The following is a 13,415-nucleotide window of genomic DNA, read 5'->3' as shown; positions in this document are numbered from 1 at the left end:
TTTGAATGTCTTGATGGATAGCATAGCTTTGCTTCAAAATCAGGGTCCCCTTTCTCAGTGTCATAAGTGCTGAGAACACAGATCTGAATCATCACACTGGCTCCCCCATTATGCTCTCAGAAAAGTTTGTCATATTTTCTTATACTTATGTTACTAAAAATATATTAAGTATTTAATCAAAAAACGTCTGAAATTAATTTTTTAGCATAAATAAACAAATAAGACCTTAAAAGATACAACATGAACAATTTTACACACACACACACACACACACACACACACACACACACACACACACACTGAGTTTCTTTTGAGCTATTCCTTACATGAATGCATTAGGTAGAAAGCTAAATGATAATACTGACCAATAATCAATTGGATCATTTAATTAACATGAAATAAATATTTTGACAACCTGCGTTGCTTATTATTAAAATATTCTAAGCGCTCAATTGCTAAGTAAAATATAAATATAACCATTGCTCAAAATCAAATTAATCAACACAAAGAATTTGATATATGCACACACACACACACACACACACACACACACACACATACACACACTTCTTCATAAGAAATAAAACAATGCTACCTGAAAGTTTCACACCACTCAGACTATAGATATAAATATCATCATTATCTCATACTCTAATTTTCTAATTTGCTGTCTCTTAGTCTGGTTTTCATTTTGTAGCACAATTGGTTTATGTTTAACTCTCCTAGATCTGTGTATTTTCATTTTATTTATTTTGTAGTCTTGTTATCACTTTTCATATCTTGAAGTATTCAAATAGCTTGTCAATGAGCCAGAAAACCTATATCAACTTGGCATAAGCAGAGGTAAGTACCTATTTGGCTTTCAGGAACTGGAATTTATGAGGATGAGAGAGGACTCAGTGTGTAAGAACACTTGACCTGTAAGCATATGTATCTCACCTTGAATCCAAATCCAACATGTAAATAGTCTGCCTGGCATGAGTTTGTGTGACTGTAACTCCAGTGGTGGTGAGAGAATGGGGAGCAAAGACAGGTAAATCCTGAGAACTTGCTATTGAGTCAGATTAAATGACACAGTAGGCTTCTTAATGTCTCAAGGCGATAAGGTGGAGAGATATTGTTGAAGATTCCCAATGTCCTGATTTGCCCTCTTCATGAAAGACCTTGTCATACACTTGCATGCACACCCACAACACTGTGAGAGAGAGACAAAGAGAGAAGATACACACACAGCAGAGAGAGAATCAGAGAGAGTGAACGAGAGACAAAGAGAGAATATACACACACACAGCAGAAAGAGAAAGAAAGGGAGAGAGAGAGAGAGAGAGAGAGAGAGAGAGAGAGAGAGAGAGAGAGAGAGAGAGAGAACTCGTAACTGGCTTCTTTGATAGAGGATAAAATGCTGGGCTTTTAAGGAAAGTTAGTTTGAGTATAAAATTATCATGATAATGCAAAAGAAGGGCACAGACAGACAGTGGAACATCCAGATGATAGCTACCAGCCCACACTCATATTCTCTTCAGTCTTAGGGCACTTTTAGAATCCCTTAAACAAAATTCACTAATTAAAACAAACCAACTTGAAAGAACCACTCCATTTTTAAATTCTGACAAATTGCAGGCTAAGTGTTTTTGCAACCTGATTCCTCCAATAGTATCTCTAAATGGAAGCTGCTTATTCTCTCATTGGAAACATACCATAATTGAACAATATTAGTGAGGTTACAGAACACAAGAAACCAACTTGTGATGAGTTTTGTTGTTATTTTCCTCAAATGCCCAAGTAAAATGTAAAAATTATTTTTAAATGAGATATATCATTAAAATAGGATTGGTCTTGAGCTAGTACAGGGAAAATAATTTATCTTCTACTCTATCCAGAATGAAATATTCATGTGGTTTAATTATTTTTTTTTAGTTTTGTTATCACTGTTCAGATCTTGTGATGTTTAAATAGCTTATCAATGAGCCACATACAGTTAAGATTCTACCCATAAACATACTTTCTGTTCATTTAAAGCATAAAATTGTCTATAAGTTATATTTATTTTGCTGACTTGTAAACAAAAACACCAATGTATAAGTATATTGAAAGTTTAAAAAAAATGTACTTTAATTCTCCTGGAAATGAATGGAATTTTTTCCCTTATCTCAGATAAAAAAAATATAGTGTCTCATTGAAAGCTCTCTATTTTAATCTCTCTTCAGAATAAATTATTTAAATAGTTTGATGAAAATCTCTGCTCTTCTTGAACAATGATAATATAAGCTATCTTGAGCTTTCAATCAGTTTAAATAATTGGAATATAAGGATACAGGCATTGTGAATTACACAGGTCAAGCATAAGACCACTACCACAGTAAAAAGTCAAATTTGAAGGAAGTTTTAGTTAAATATTGGCCAGGTTGATGGACTCTCTGGCCACCTTCATCTCTGGTTTCCCAGAAAATGCTTCTAGGTAATGTTCTGCAGAGCTTAAGAAGGCACAACCCATAATTCACCACATTTCCATGAGGTCCAATCAGGAGCAAGCACACATCTTGATGTATTTCCTGCCCATGAACCTCACATCCACATGTGATAAAGCACATCCAGTGCACATGGGTCAAACAAACTTGTTTAGGGAATGACTTATTATCTCCCATATATAATAACCCCCTGCATTTCAGGAACTGTGTGATCTTGGGCAAGGGGCTTATAGATCAGAGGCCTTTTTGTCTCATGGGTCTCTTAGGCATAGTAATTAAAACTTAAAATATAACTTCGGTTCTCACATTTTCCCCTTGAATTGAGTCCTGAGTCAAATCCTTGACTCTGCGATAGGTATCTGTTTATATTGGGATCTAATAATTATCAGCTTAATGGTACCCAGACAGGAATTGTCACTTGATTAAGGCATCAGTGATGCAACAGTCAACAGCAATTAGCAGAAGCAGAAGAGCCTAAGGTCCTGTGATGGCTGACATCAGAGTTACTTTCTAGAATGAACCTGTAAATCAGAATAGTGACCAGTTACTTACTTCATCTCAGGTCCTATTTTTTTTCCCAATGATTTTTTTTTAGTACAGCCAGATTATTTCTAATGATTCTTGAGTGGTTTGTATATAAACAGCCATTTTCTGTTAAAGATATACAATAAGCTCTGTTTTACATAGAGCAGGTTGAGTGACCTATCATACTGTAGAACTATTTCAGCTACTGCATGGACCTCTTGATAGATCTGTGTCCATTTTGTTTTAACAAATACCTTTCCTGATAATCCAATAGACACTATAGGTAGCAATTTAATCTTTTATGCCAGGGAGTATCCTTTTGATCTAACATTCCAGCCTGTTAGGGAACAAGGGCTAACGTACTCTCTTCTTTAATTACTTTCTGCTGAAACTAGGAGGTTGATGTCAGGGCCCATCAGGGCAGGAATGCTAGTCAAAGGCCAGGAGAAGTTTCAGGCACTGGAGTATTCATCAGAAGCACTGGTTCATTTTGACTAAGCTCAAGAGACAGGGATCAATCACATTGTCTAGATTGGTCCACATCTGCTTTCAGCATGTCCAGGGCTTACAGTTGTTTGGAGTATGCTGCAGTCAGCAGCTGATGCTTGTATGGTGTCTGGAAGCCAAGGAGAAATCTGCTGAGAAAGATATAGACTCTGGACAGATGTTAAAATTTATGAACTTAAAGGAAAATATTACATTTGTGACTTTTATGCTCATAGTCATAGTAGTTGGGGGAAGGGATGAGTCCCAAAACAAAAAGAAAGAGAGAAAGTGAGACAGAGAGAGAGAGAGAGAGAGAGAGAGAGAGAGAGAGAGAGAGAGAGAGAGAGAGAGAGAGAGAGAGAGAGAGAGAAACCCCATCCTCAGAAATAGATGAAGAAACTTTGGCTGTACTTATCTGAAGTTCTTTTGACTTATGAAATGTGGATCCAATTCTTATGAGTCCCTATATACTCCAAAGCTTGCCCGAAATTTTTAGTTTCCAAAAAGACACAACAGTTTTAGGTATATTAGCATTACCAATCTGTACTGAAATCCACATTGTAGAAAAAGTAGGTAACAGGTGTCTGTAAAACAGTTGGAATAGACTCACAGTTTTGTGTCCTAGAAAACAATTTAGATTTGGGTTAAGAAGCATGAACACTTTTCCTGTGTCCAGAAATCCAGATACACAAAGATTGCACAAAGATGTCTTTAGCCCAGTGAGAAGCTCTTTAAGTCTGTGCCTAGAAGAAAACCAAAAGGAATTTAAAATCTTGAGCTTGTGACTGAACAGTAAGTAGTCAATGTTCTACAAGCTTATCAGAACTCCATTTATCAATACTAAAACTCTGAACTTTCAATGTATTCGTGTAACAATAGCATAGAAGAAGAAAGAAATTTGAAATATTTCCAGTTTTCACATACCTTAAATCACGTATTTATACCTTTACAACTTGTATTTATATATCTTAAATCATTTTTTTTTCTGAGACCTTCAGAATGTACTTAAACTTTTACATCTTGAGACCTTTATATAATATTAAAACATTTTCTTAGGCCCTCAAAACTTACATAGACCTTAACATTTTTTCTTTCCATGAAATCATTTACCAGATACAGAAGAACTTGTTCCTGAGAACACTCATTACAAATGATCCTTTAGTGGATGGGCACATCTGAAACCTGTTTATCTTTTAATATGAACCCTGTTAGCAAGGTGTTTGCCTATTCTCAACAAGAAATGGAATAGTTCTAGAAATAGCAAGGCTTGACATTTCCACATAACATAAGCCAACAAGCAGCCTTGGAGAAGAACCTGGTTGCTAGCTGCTGTTAAGCTAAGAAAACTATTGTTAGTCTAGCCAACAATATCATCAGAGATCTGAGAAGAATAAATTATAGCAGAAAGTATAATCCAAATGTCCTTTGTATCAATTAAAATGACAGACACTAGTTCATTACCTAGTAAGCGTAGGCCTCTGTGGTCTCCATGATTTTGGGAGTAGAGGTACAATTACAGGGCAAGTCTTTGGCCACCAGTTCCAGAAGGTAAGATTCTTTCCTGTGGAGTAGGAACATGGTGGGGGAGGCTAGACTTGCTTTGTCTAGGCAAGGAGAGGCAATAAATTCTCCAGTGTCCAACTTGTTCACATTTGGCGGCAGGTGCAGCATTGGGGCAGTCTTACAAAGCAGTTAGGATTATCACAATCCAGGTGGAGTAGTCATGATGCCTTGCAATTTTGGAGACCTTACGGCCACTGTTGGGAGCTGGGAGTCTCTGTCATAGTGAGATTTTTCCCATTAAACATTTTAAATGCCATATTCATCAGATATCTGACAGGTTTGAAGACCATTCTCTATATGATCTAAATGAACCTTGCTTATTTTTAGTTACTTGCTTTAGGCTTAAACTTGGAAACATACAGGAGGCTAAATAAATCTTGGCTGATTATTACATTAGTACTTAGCATGACTATGATGATAGTTCTGAATACAGTATAGAATTTGATCCTTTCTGAGGTAACTGACAGTGAATAGCATGTCTTAATCAACTTTAACAATTTTCAAAAGCTAGCCTTTAAAATGACAGTTTCTGAATTGAAGCTCCTTTTAGCATCAAAATAAAACTCTTAACTCATAAACACAGTACAATAGAAAAATACAATTACATCTTATTAAAATAGAAAGTTTTTATTTGTTCGGGATTATAAGTCACTAAGAGGGACAGTAAGTAATTTCTAATAAAAATGTCACCTACAAATTATTATGCCATTCATCTTACTTCAGAGCAAGCACCATTCAGTAGCCATTACTATTTTAAAAATACATGACTATTCATTAGGAAGCCATTTCTTACATAAGGTACACAAACATACAAACTATAACCATAAGATAAAAGGGAAAGATACAATAATTTTAGCAAGGTTTGATTAGGCATAGCAATTAAAACTTACAATGTAACTTTGGATGTTATAGCATTCCTATTTTGAAAATTAACTGAATTTTTCAAGCTTTGTAAAGTTTGTTCTTTAATTTATACTTTCATTTATATCACTATGTATTATGGAAGACCAAATATTCCTAGTTATCCTCTTTGTAATCCAAAGGATACTTTTATACATGCTTCAAAATATGGATGATGAATGGCTCAGGAGAAAGGGAAATCAATACTTAATCTTTAAGAAGAAGCCACTGACCTAAATACTCCTCAAGGGTTTGAATGTGGGGAAGTAGGATTGTGGTTGTGACTTCCTTTTGCTATATTCTTCTATCTAAAGCAATAATGAGAGTAGTGTTAGTTGACAAAATCCTTTATATAAAATGGATTTTTTCGGGCGGTGGTAGCACACGCCTTTAATCCCAGCACTCGGAAGGCAGAGGCAGGTGGATCTCTGTGAGTTCAAGGCCAGCTTGGGCTACCAAGTGAGTTCCAGGAAAGGCGCAAAGCTACACAGAGAAACCCTGTCTCGAAAAACCTAAAAAAAAAATAAAAAAAAAAAATGGATTTTTTCATGACTTTTGCTTAGACAAATTAATATTAGCTGACAATAGGCTGACCAACTTACAGCTGAATATATTCACCATTGTTTCTCCCATGGTTTGGCAACATTTATCTAGTATAAACAATATTCTAATTCTATAGTGTGTCCACAGGATGCATTTGCAAAGATCAGTACTAGTGAACAGATTTAGAACAGAGAACAGATATATTTTGGATGTTTTCTCTAATTTGTATATAATTTATTTCACTGTTAGTATATTTATTTTTACTGAAAACCTATTTTAATATGGTACATTATGAGTAGTTTCTCCTTTCCCAAATACTCCCATAGTCTCCTCACTTCCCTGATGCCCAAAATCTATATATTTTTCCTTTGTTACTTTCTTTCTTTCTCTCTATCTGTGATTAAAGTATAAAGAGCATTTTTAAATAATTTAAATACTTACCTCTTTCCATTGTAATATTGTGTGTGTGTGTATGTGTGTGTGTCCATATGACAAGACATCTATTAACTTACAATGAGATATCAAACACCAAGTCACTAAAGAATAAATGGTAAACTTACAACCTAATGAAACAGAATTTTTTACAATATGAATATAAGGATATTAATTTAATTTGATAAATATTATCCATTACTCCTGACTTTCTATTCTTATAATTTCCTAAAATGCACGTTAGTATTACCATGGAAACTAAAAGTAATCTGAGTAATTTGCTTCTTAACCATATTAGAGATCAAAAATAAGGGGCAACATTTTATTGTCCTTCTTAAATCATGTCTACTACAGCATCAAAGTTAGGGCAGATTTTCTGGATGTCTATTTAGAAAACTGAAACACCATATGTCAGGATGCCTTTCCTGAAATGCAAAGAATGTACCAGTGTTGTCTGAGTTTCTTACCAGCCTTTTAAAATGGGAACTCATGAAAAAGATCCCAAGAAAATGTTGGCTTTCTAGCTATAGCTACTATAGTAAATAACAAACCATTATTTTGTCTTGGCTCACAGTCTCAGTTACTTTCCCAGGATTTATGGAACCTTGGCAAATTCATTGACAATTTTCAATTGAAATAAAACTCAGACACTTTATAATTCTTGACACCATTTAATACAACAAATATCTTTATCTTAAACACCAACTAATTTAAATAATACTTTATTATATTTTTTATCCTTTAAATGTTACCTTCTACCATGCCTCTTACTCCATGACCATAACTGCCCTGAGATCCAAGGATCTCAGGAAAGCAAATGCAGAATCACGATTACAGGACAAAAATTTATAGTCTAAACTCTATTATCTTTATGGAGGGCCTGATTCCATCTGTGGTTTGTGTATTTCTTTAATTTATGTTTACCCCTCTCTAATTGTGAGGGATTAGTGAAAAAAAAACTTTTATTAAAAATGAGTTCAAATAGGCTTGATATCAATGTAAAATATAAGATGTATAATGTTGATAAACAGCATATACCTTTAAATGATTTTAATGACTGTTTCATGAAATTCTATAACTTTCAACAAGCTCTCATACTACTTGAGTCTTAGCTTCTATAACACATTGTGTTAAAGATGTGATTGTTTAGGGAAATGTGTTCTTTTTGGTTATTGTTGTTGAAGATCATCTTGCCAATAAAAGCTACCTTCCCTACTTTCTCTTACCCACAGAGATCATAAAAATGAAATCTTGACCTTTACTGAAGAGTCTCCCATAGTGTTCACTATGAGTTAAAAGTGTATCTTTATAAATTCTGATAGGTTTTAATCACGGTCAATATTAAAAGAATAATGAATACTCATAAAGAAGTTTCCAGGAGCTCAGTCCAGTGCTTCGCTGTGGATCTCTGCGTCTGCTCCCATCTGTTACTGGATGACAGTTCTATGATGACAGTTAGTGGAAGACTTACCCTTTCTGAGGAGTGGATAAGGGGGTGGGTAGAAAGGAGGTGGGGGGAGGGAAGAGGAGAGGAGGGAGTGGTAAATGTTGTTGGTATGTAAAACAAATAAATAAGTAAACATAAAAAAGAAGTTTCCATACTCTTTATTTACACATACACATCCATAATCTCCTAACTTAGTTAGCTGAATATTAACTAAAGGCAAGTAGACATTTATGTGGTATTACTTATTATATACACCATTTGCATGATTTTATTCAGCTGCCAATTAATTTAACATCTGCAAGCAAGAGACTTTCTCCATTTTTTTGTATGAAAATCTATATTAAAGTTGCTAATATGTCTATTATTAAATGGTTGATGCTTAGATGACACAAACTGATTTATCCTCATTCACTTTAATCCCTAGTTTTAAAGAAACATGTTTTTTAAGTCAAGATTTCTGTCAAATGAGGCATAAACATTTAGACATAATGGAACAAAATTGTTAGAAAATACACATTGGAATTAGGGATGATCTTATGCAGAAGGTTAGTCATTCCTTGCTTGTAATTTAGTAATCATTAGGGAGCAGGAAGTGTCATGACATTTCAAAGTTTTTAGAATCATTTAAGAAACAGCAATTTCAAAAGAATGTTTTTCTGTGACACTGCACAGTGCGACAAAATGGCAAATTTGAAAATGATATCTTACGATAAAATTTCAAAGCAGTTCCTCTATCAGATTCACTGACATTTTCACAGTTCAGGCATATTCATCAGAGAACCTTGTCATTTATAACAGAATTAGATTAATGGAAGTGAAAGAATTTCCATGTAGTTATATATTGTCAACATTGTTCTAGTCTATTTCTTTTTTACAGAGGGTTTTGTTTATAGAATGCTATATCAAATAACTGAAATAATAGAATCCCATGCACATAGATGAGTCCACAAAAGGATTTTATTTATTTTAAATACACATTTAAATTATGTATTATAATAAATTATAAAATTAGCAGACACAATTTAATGTTGGTTTTAGGGAAATTATAAATTATGTTTATGTTATAATATATAAAAATATGCATGTTGTGGAATGAGGGCTTTGAGAGAACATGGAAGCTCTAAGATACTGTGTGACAAAGGACAGAGTGGATACATTGATCAGAATGATGGTGATCTGAAACAGTCTAATGAACACATACCAGCATCATAGACAACTGAATGTTACATTCTCTTTGAACAACAGAACTGATAACTTACAAATTGACCACTTGGTTAAGTTAGTACTAAGTGTAGGTGATAATGCCTCCCTACATCAATAACAGGCAGATATGGACTTATAAGAATTCATAAAAGCTGCTGAAGTCAAAATAGAAAACCAAAATTGTAGAGATAATTATAGTGTCCCTTCCTGAAGAGTGAAAAAATAGGATTACATACACACAGAATCATAAGAGGAAGAAAATGATGAAAGAAACAGAACATGACAACTGTTCTAGAGAAAATCATAGTTTCTATTTGTGGACTTGATTATTATATTGTATCAGCTAAAAACTAGAGATACAATGGGTCATAAAACCACTTTTAGAGTTGAGGCTTTAGTGGGGCCACATAATGAAGAGTGCAGAGTTGAGAACTAATTTGCAATGTATCCTTTATTAAGCTTCACATACACAACACCTGGAACAACCAATGTTAGAAACTGTAAGAGTAAAAAGGACTGTGTAGCAACCACGGTTCCTGATGGAGATGTTGGAACTATGAAGAACAATGCTATAAAGTCAAAGTTAAGGAGTGTCAAGGCACTAGCAGTTGGGACGCAACTGCATAAATAAGTACATAAATCATAAATTGTCAGCCTTACTTGTTATTGTACAACCAAGGAAACCAAACATGAGAGTAGACACAATGGTACAAAATGAAACTAAATATGGCCCTGGAATTAGGAATATCCACTTGCCAAGACCAGCATTTTTTTAGTTGCAATTTTTTTTTTATTTAAGCTTGTCAATTTACACATTTATATTTGGTACAGTATGATTTCATTCTATCAATTTATCATTGAAAATGATTTTCAATGATAAATTGATAGGATGTGAGGACAGAAACAGAAACAATTTTCTTCATGTTCTTTCTCTCAGTCTAAAGCACCATGTATCAAAGTGAAAAGAGGACCTCAGGGTTACAGTCATCACTCCCGCCCCTTGTGTCACTCTTAGTGAGAAGATGCTGTAGTTGGTGATTTGCTTCACTGCGTGGGAAAAGGGCCAGGATACGTCTTTCTTGAGATCTGCTCACACCCCATACTGAAACCTAGGAGCATAGTGTGGGTCTAAATGAGAGAATTCTGCCCAGGGGAGTCTTCTCTTGAAATATACACCATGGTACTAATTAATGTCTGTTTGGGAACCAGCCAGTTTTTGTGTTTGCAAGTATAATGGAGACTTGGCAGCCAGTGGCTATTCAGGGCAGACCAGAACTTCCTGCATAGGTTTACAAACATATGGTTATACAGCTCCATTTTAGACCCAGAGATCCTGGGGCATGGGTATTCCTGTTTCTCAAACGGCTTAAGTGATTAAATACCTACTTGTGCTAAGAATCTTGCTGTGCTTCTGGGTTTCCACCCCTAGCTATATTATAGCCCTACTCAGGACTACTTACTTTTGGATAGCTTGTGTGAGATGTAAGGTACAAAGCAGAAGGTTTTGGAGCTCCCCAGACATATTATACAATCATAGCAGAGAATTTATTGCCTAAATATATTGTTAATGATTAATTGATAGGGAAAAACTGAAACAAAATTTGTTTAATTACATATATTAAAAATAAGAAAGCATTATCTTCAATCTATCTACAGTAAATTTAACATTGTAAAGTTTCAAGAGCAATATACTTTAGATATCTAAAATATGAAATAATTATCATAGAATAATAAAATGTATTCATGAATATACACAAAGTTACTTGAATTTATGAAACATCGTATTAGTGTAAGTCTATTTTACACTTTGATTTTGGGATGTTTACTCAAGAAATGCTTTGTGATTCTGAAAATGTAACTCACATTTAGGCAGCGTTTGGATGTAAGGGGCCTGTGTAGAGCTATGTGGGGAGCTGCTGTGCAAAGAGGAATCAGTGTGTGTTAGAATACGTGTCTGGGTGTACAGAGGGAGATGAGGAAAGAGAATGAGCAGTTAGGCAGGAGAGAGAGCAAGAATGGTTTTCAGAAAGAGATTCTGAGGTGTCTGTTCATAAAGAGAGATTTATAGTTGTATGTAAAGAGATGTAGCTATGTGGAGACAGAGAAACTTTCAGAGAAAGAGATTTTTTAAGATGAAGTAAAAGAGAAGGTCACCATCAGAAAGTATGTGGTTGTATTGTGTTCCTTGAAAAATTGTGCACACTAATAAACTTATCTGGGTCAGAGACAGAACATCCACAATATTAAACATAGAGGTTAGGCAGTGGTAGCACACACCTTTAATTCTAGTATTCCAGAAGCAGAAATCCCTCTGGATCTCTGTGAGTTCAAGGTCACATTGGAAACAGCCAGGCATGGTGACACATGCCTTTAATCCCAAGAAGTAAACCTTTAATCCCAGGGAGTGATGGCAGATAGCAGAAAGGTATATAAGGCATGAAGACCAGAAACTAGAAGCATTTGGCTGGTTAAGCTTTCAGGCTTTCAAGCAGCAGCTCAGCTGAGATTCATTCTGGATGAGGACTCAGAGGCATCCAGTCTGCGGAAACAGGATCAGCTGAGGAACTGCCAAGGTGAAGTAGCTGTGGCTTGTTCTGCTTCTCTGATCTTCCAGCATTCACCCCAAAAACTGGCCCCAGGTTTGTTTTTATTAATAAGACTCTTTAAGATTCGTGCTACAAAATTGTGTTTCCTGATTTATCCTTCAGTTAGATGAGAATTTTTCCTAAGCCCTCACCACATCTGTAGATTGTTTTTTTTAAACTACCTTGGTGCTGACTGGAGGTAAGCCCCCCAGTTAGCAATATCTGAGGACCACCAGCCCAGGGATAATACTGCCCACGATGGACTGGGCCTTCCCTCATATTACTAATTAAGAAAATACTCCACAGCCTTTCTAGGTGGGGCTCCGTGTCAGGGAGTTATTCTTCTGGTGGGTCAACCTGTTGAATATTAGTTGTCACCTGCTGTATACTCCCACAGTCTCTGCAACACAGATTTTCCTCTAGTTGTCCCTTGCAAAGACAAGACCTGCTGTCACATTGCTAATCCATCTGTCAGTTGCTAAGTAGACTGGTACCCTCTGATTTGTGCCAGGTACTACCCTAGGTGATTTACATGCCTTTTTCTTTAATTCTTCTGGGGATAGGCCTAACACCAGCATTTTGGTGAGCTGTTTCAAGCCCCAAACCACAACATAAGACATAGAATTGAGCACTAATTCTAAGACATGCATTCTGTATTGGTGAAATTATTAAAGCCACTCCACATAGTTAAAAGGGAGGTTTATTTTTGTGGGGTAACTTACAAGTGAAGGGATAGGGTACAGGGTCTGGGAAAGGTGTAGCACAGTCTGGCAGTGTTCTCTGGAGAACTCTGCTCCATCTGCCTCCAGTGTCCAGTGTCCAGGAACCAAGAGAGCCAGTGCATCAGGATCTCAGGTCTTCAGGGTCCTGTCTCATCCCAGCCTTGTAGGCGTGACTATTACCAAACCCTCAATGGGGGTTGGAACTTCCAGATCAAAGCTGGAATGGCTACCCACTATCTGGCTCTTTGATAGCAAGTCTATGAGACTGAAACTTTTGAAGAAGAGGCCCACCTTGGAAGTTGCATATTTTCATTCCATTTCTCAGGTGTCCTCTGTGGTCCAGATAGTAATTCAATGATATTTTTTCTGATAATCTTTTCCTAGGTGAATTTAATAATTGGCCTAAATCTTAATAGGCAGAAAGGAAGAGATGTCACTATTCTACTAAACACTACAAGATTAAACTTACTTTAAGAATTCTTTGGTAAGATTGGTGTGAAGTTCTGGCAGCCCAATAATACAGACACCATCATGTTTGAAA

This window comes from Peromyscus leucopus, chromosome 12, assembly GCF_004664715.2.
Source record: "Peromyscus leucopus breed LL Stock chromosome 12, UCI_PerLeu_2.1, whole genome shotgun sequence".
Taxonomy (NCBI): Eukaryota; Metazoa; Chordata; class Mammalia; order Rodentia; family Cricetidae; genus Peromyscus; species Peromyscus leucopus.
This window is presented reverse-complemented; position numbering follows the sequence as displayed.